Consider the following 6,081-nt stretch of genomic DNA (forward strand, 5'->3'; position numbering starts at 1 on the left):
CATCACCAGAAGGCGTCCAAGCATTATAGTCAACATTATTCCTGCCTTCATTCCTCGTCGATCTTCCTCAACCACGGTGATGATGATGATGATGACCATGATTATTTATTATTATTATTATTATTATTATTATTATTATTATTATTATGCGGTAAGTATTGTGTATCTGACTAGGTATCTGATGAGTGTGTGTTAATATTGTTGTTACAAATGATGATGATGATGGTGATGATGATGATGATGATGATTATTATTATTATGCGGTAAGTATTGTGTATCTGACTGTAGGTATCTGATGGGTGTATATGATAAATAAAGATATTGTTGTTAGAAATGATGATGATGGTGATGATGGTGATGATGATGGTGCTGATAATGATGATGTAGTAAATAATATGTAGTTAATCTCGAGTAAAGCAAAACCCCGTTAATCTGGACTAAACGAGGAAAAGTCAGTCCATATTAACCGATTTTTCGAAAGCAGATTTCAAAAGGGAAAAACACATATTACCCAGACGACTGTGAATATAAAACAACAGTACTCTTCATTACGTTTTTCCCCTCTGCCTGTGATTTTACTCTGGTGCATAAAAAACACTGCAAAAATGTTTTAATTCGTCTTATAGTTACCATGCAGACTGTAGAGAAATTAATAAAACAGAAATATGTATGTATGGCGAATCCTGGTTGTTGCTGGGGGCCATAGAGCTCCGTGGGGCCAACACTGAACCAACCACAACCTTGCATCATCTCAAACTTTGTGGTGTTTTCGTAATTACTATTTTTATTACTTCTTCACTTAATGTATTGTAAAGTCAGCAATAAATAGTACTTTTATGGTGATTATTGTATATCAGATCAAAACTGCTGGTAGAGAAAAGATAAATAGTGTACAGTACTATGGTCGAGACGGTCAAGCGTTTGTTTACAAGCTTCCGTTCGTGGCTAGGGGTGCGTGTTTTATGCCTCCATGACTATTTGTGTATATCTCGTGACTTCTAAGCGCCATTAATGTGCAGTGATACTACTAATCAGTACAGTGTGGTGTACTACGTTGCGGGTGTTTAATCTGAAAGGGTTATAGTAAGTGTATGCACGTGGGTGAGCCAGACTGCATCGGGAGTCTTAAGCAATCTTTAGTCTTGATTTGGCTCAGTTTTTCGTCCTTTAGCAGCTTTTTTTTTTCACGCATCTCAGTGACAGAAAAACACAGTGCTGCTGCTCTGTTGTACATCATAACACTTCTTCGTAACTAGCACCATATTCTAGTGTTAATCTCTTGATATGCATTCAAGATGGAATGATGGCCATTTTAGGCCAAGGAATCAGTATAGTACGCACAGGTACGTATGAAGGAGTCACAATATTATAACATCTTTATATTATTTATGTGTGCAGTGGATACTTATGCTATACTAGATATATTTTCAAACAAAAATGATCATGAGAATATAGTCATACTCAGCCACAGTGGGTTTTTCAGTTCCGAGGCCAAATTTAGCTTCCTCTGTGGCACTCAGTTTGTCATGTCGGACTAATAACTTCTAGGGCTGGTACAACTTTGATACCAGTAATAGTGTGTGGAATATTTTTTTAATCATACGAAATTCAATAAGTTATTGATTTTTTTTTTTCAATGAAGGAGTTCTCAAAAAAAAGGGGGGGGGAAGGGGGTTTCTTGATTAATATTCACACTGGAAGTTCAGCATCAAAAATTTACATGAATCCCTGTTATAAGTCAGTCTTAGGATTTCCTTTGATGTCCTGAGTAAATATCATTTCATTCCAGTTGGAAATAAACGATGCTGATGCTCAGACTACTCATTAAAAATGGCAAAAATAGTTAACGTGTAGCTCTTTGGACCAAACTTAAAAAATTCATAACTAATAAACTATCTGGAGGAACAGCTTCAGGGTCTTGCATGGGTACGTGGATTAAAGAGAAGTAGTTTCCTTATTTTGAAAGAAAAATTTTGATATGAACTGGGAAGAGAGAGAGAGAATTAAATCCCCATGTACTTGTGAGAGAGAGAGAGAGAGAGAGAGAGAGAGAGAGAGAATTATATACCCATGTACTTGTGAGAGAGAGAGAGAGAGAGAGAGAGAGAGAGAGAGAGAATTATATCCCCATGTACTTGTGTGTGTGTGTGTGTAATTCACCGGGTCGGTCAGGATCACTTGATGGTCGTGATCGTCAGCTTTTACCCTCCCGGAAGGGAGCTGAGAGCTCATATAGTCCGATCTAAGGGCAAGGCTGTGACCTTCACACACGCACACACCCGTCCCCTTGCTCAAGGGGGACAGTAACCACCCACTTCGTCAGTGAAACTTTTCGCAACCTGAGCGAGGCGCGAACTCCCGTCCACCAGTTGGCAAGCGAGAACGTTACCACTGCACCAGCGAGCGGTGTGTGTGTGTGTGTGTGTGAGAGAGAGAGAGAGAGAGAGAGAGAGAGAGAGAGTTATATCCCCATGTACTTGTGTGTGTGAGAGAGAGAGAGAGTATTATATCCCCATGTACGTGTCGTAAATGTAAGCCTTGTCGTGCCTCCCCAGCTGGGCGTGCGGTGCGGTGCTCGGCTGGTGTTTCTCATCCTGGTGTCAGAGGACGAGGACCTGACCGTGCACGTACTGGGCTCCACCACCCTAGCCGCACCACTCAAGATACCGGTACGTGCCATCTCCATTCTGACCTATTATGTGCTGTCTCCACTCTGACCTATTATGTGCTGTCTCCACTCTGACCTGTTTTCACGTGCTGTCTCCATTCTGACCTATTCCGTGCTGTCTCAATTCTGACCTATTACGTGCTGTCTCCATTCTGACCTATTACGTGCTGTCTCCATTCTGACCTATTACGTGCTGTCTCCATTCTGACCTATCACGTGCTGTCTCCACTCTGACCTGTTTGCACGTGCTATCTCCACTCTGTCCAGTTTGTACGTGCCATCTCCACTCTGACCTGTTGCACGTGCTATCTCCACTCTGACCTGTTGCACGTGCTGTCTCTACTCTGACCTTTATTCTCGCGGTATCTCCACTCTGACCTGTTTGCACGTGCTATCTCCACTCTGACCTGTTGCACGTGCTATCTCCACTCTGACCTGTTGCACGTGCTATCTCCACTCTGACCTGTTTGCACGTGCTATCTCCACTCTGACCTGTTGCACGTGCTATCTCCACTCTGACCTGTTGCACGTGCTATCTCCACTCTGACCTGTTTTCACGCGGGGGTAGACGGATAGATAGATAGATGGATATATGAATAAACAGATAGATAGACAGATGGATATATGGGTGGATAGATAGATAGATGGATATATGGATAGATAGACAGATCGATGGATATATAAAATAGACGGATATATGGATAGATAGATAGATACAGATAGATGGATATATGAATAGATAGACAGATGGATATATGGATAGATAGATGGATATATGGATAGCTAGATAGATAGATAGCACAGATAAACAAGTATTTCCTATGCGATTTTACTCTGAAAACTTTTGGACGGAAAAATGTTATTGGAATGTTGTTATTTTGGGTCTTTGATTGGGGAGAGAGAGAGAGAGAGAGAGAGAGACTTTGTGTGTGTGTGTGTGTGTGTGTGTGTGTGTGTGTGTGAGAGAGAGAGAGAGAGAGAGAGAGAGAGAGAGAGAGACTTTGTGTGTGTGTGTGTGTGTGTGTGTGTGAGAGAGAGAGAGAGAGACTTTGTGTGTGTGTGTGTGTGTGTGTGTGTGTGTGTGAGAGAGAGAGAGAGAGAGAGAGAGAGAGAGACTTTGTGTGTGTGTGTGTGTGTGTGTGTGTGAGAGAGAGAGAGAGAGAGAGGACACATTTTTCCTTTCTTTTCTCATTTTCTCTCCCTGCCTGAGGCCTGAGAGAAAAATATGGGAAACCAATGGAAGGGAAAGTGAGAGAGGGAGGGAGAGAGAGAGAGAGAGAGAGAGAGAGAGCATGGAGAAGAGGAGGGAGGGGAAGAAGACTAAATAAGGAGGAAGAGGAAGGGAAGAGTTAAGGGAAAGAGGAAGGAAGGAAGGGAAAAGAGGAAGAGTGGTGAGGGAAGGAAGAGGAGGAGGAAATAGGGAAGGGAGAGAGGAGGAAAGGAAGGAGAGGAAGAGAAGAACAGGAGGAAATAGGGAGGTGAGGGAAGCAAGGTGAGGAGGGAAAAGAAAAGGAAGGAAGGGAAGGGGAGAAAGTAAAGGAGAGAAGGAGGGGGAGGGAGAGAAGAAAGGGAGCTAGGGGGAGAGAGCGAGGGGGATAAGGGAGGAGACAAGGGAGTGAGGATAGAAGGGGAGAGAAGGAGGAGAGGGAGAAGGGAGAGAAGAGGAATGAGAGGATAGGGGGGGGAGAGGATGATGGGGAGGGAAGATGCAGCGAAGGGGGAGGGAAGGTAAGGGAGGAGGTAGGGAAGGAGAGAGGAGGGATGAATGGAAGAGGAAGAGTGAATTAAAGGAAGGAGAGAGAGAGAGAGAGAGAGAGAGAGAGAGAGAGAGAGAGAGAGAGAGAGACTGTCTAGCTGCCAGGTAAGCTAGTGAGAGTAATGGAGAGAGGGGGAGGGATGGAGGGAGGGGGGAAGGACAGAGTAGAAGAAAGGAGAGAGAGAGAGAGTGAGAGAGAGAGGGGTAGAAAAAGAGGGAGGGAGAAGAAGCAAGATGAAGTGGGAAGGGAAAGAACAAGGGAGAGAGGGAAAGGGGAAAAAAAGCATGGTGGGATTGAGGGAGGGAGGAATAAAAGGAGGGAGGAAAGATGGAAGAGTAGGAGGGAGAGAGGAAAGATGAAGGTAGGGAGAGAAGGAAGAAAGAAAAGATTAGGAGGGAAGGGGGGAGGAAGGGAGGGGAAAGAAGACTTGTAAGCAGGAAAGGGAGGATGGGTAGAGAAGGAAAGAGTGAGAGAGGAAACAAGGAAAAAGGAAAGAGGAAGGAAGGAAGGGAGAAGAAAGAGAGGTAAGAGAGAACAGCGAGAGGGAGAGAAGGCTTGAGAGGAAGGAGGGAAGACGGACAGGTGAAGGGAGGGGGAGAGAGGGAGGAAAGGAGGGGAGGGGAAGGGAGAGAACGGGAGGGAGGGAGGATAAGAGTGGGAGGAAAGGAGGGGAGGGGAGAGAAGGAGGGAGGAGGGTGAGTGAGATTTAAGTTAAGAGGGAGGATTTACGTGAGGAGGGAAGGAGATGGAATAAGATTGCAGGAGAGAAGGGAGAGATGGAGGAAGGCACGGCAGGTGGAGGGAGAGAGGAGGGGAAGGAGGGAGGAAGGCACAGAGGAGGGAGGGGAAAGGAAAGGGAAGGAGGGAGAAAAGAAGGTAAGTAGGAAGGGAAATGAAGGGAGAAGGGAAAAGTACCTAGTGTAAAAAGGAAGAGGAAGGGGAAAGGGAAGGGGTGGATGGAGAGGGAAAGGAAGGAGGAAGTTAAGAAAATGGAAGGAGGAAGGAAGGGAAGGAAAGGGACAGAGGGAAGGGAAAAGAAGGAAGGAAGAAAGGTAATGGAAGGAGAAAAATAGAAGGAGGGAGGAAGGGATGGACAAGGGAGGGGGGGGGGAGAAGGAAGGTGAGAAATGAAAGTAGAAAAGAGGATAGCAGAGACAAGGATAACAATAAGAAACACGTTGCCAAAAATTACGCACCCGAGTTAACCACGTTTGGATTAATCGGAGGTTGAGGCAGGTAAAGGCAGATAAAGACATGAGAAAAAGACAAGATAAAGGCAGATAATGACAAAGACATATGAAGGCAGATGTACAGTAGATAGATAAAGGCAGTTAAAGAGAAATAAAGATAGATAAAATCAAATAAAAGCTGATAAAAACGAATAAACGCAAGTAAAGAGAAATCAAAGCAGATAAAGACATATACGCAAATCAAGGCAGATAAAGACAGATAGAGGCAGATAAAGACAGACAAAGACAGACAAAGACAGATAAAGACAGACAAAGACAGACAAAGACAGATAAAGACAGACAAAGACAGATAAAGACAGACAAAAACAGATAAAAGAAAATAAAGGCAGATAAAAACAGACAAAAGGTGCGATGATTTGTTTTTATTTTCTTTACTACTTACGGGGGTGTTTTTCTCGCTCAGGTA

Source organism: Coenobita brevimanus, chromosome 39 (genome assembly GCF_032717465.1).
Source record: "Coenobita brevimanus isolate Jiangsu-jjx chromosome 39, ASM3271746v2, whole genome shotgun sequence".
Taxonomy (NCBI): Eukaryota; Metazoa; Arthropoda; class Malacostraca; order Decapoda; family Coenobitidae; genus Coenobita; species Coenobita brevimanus.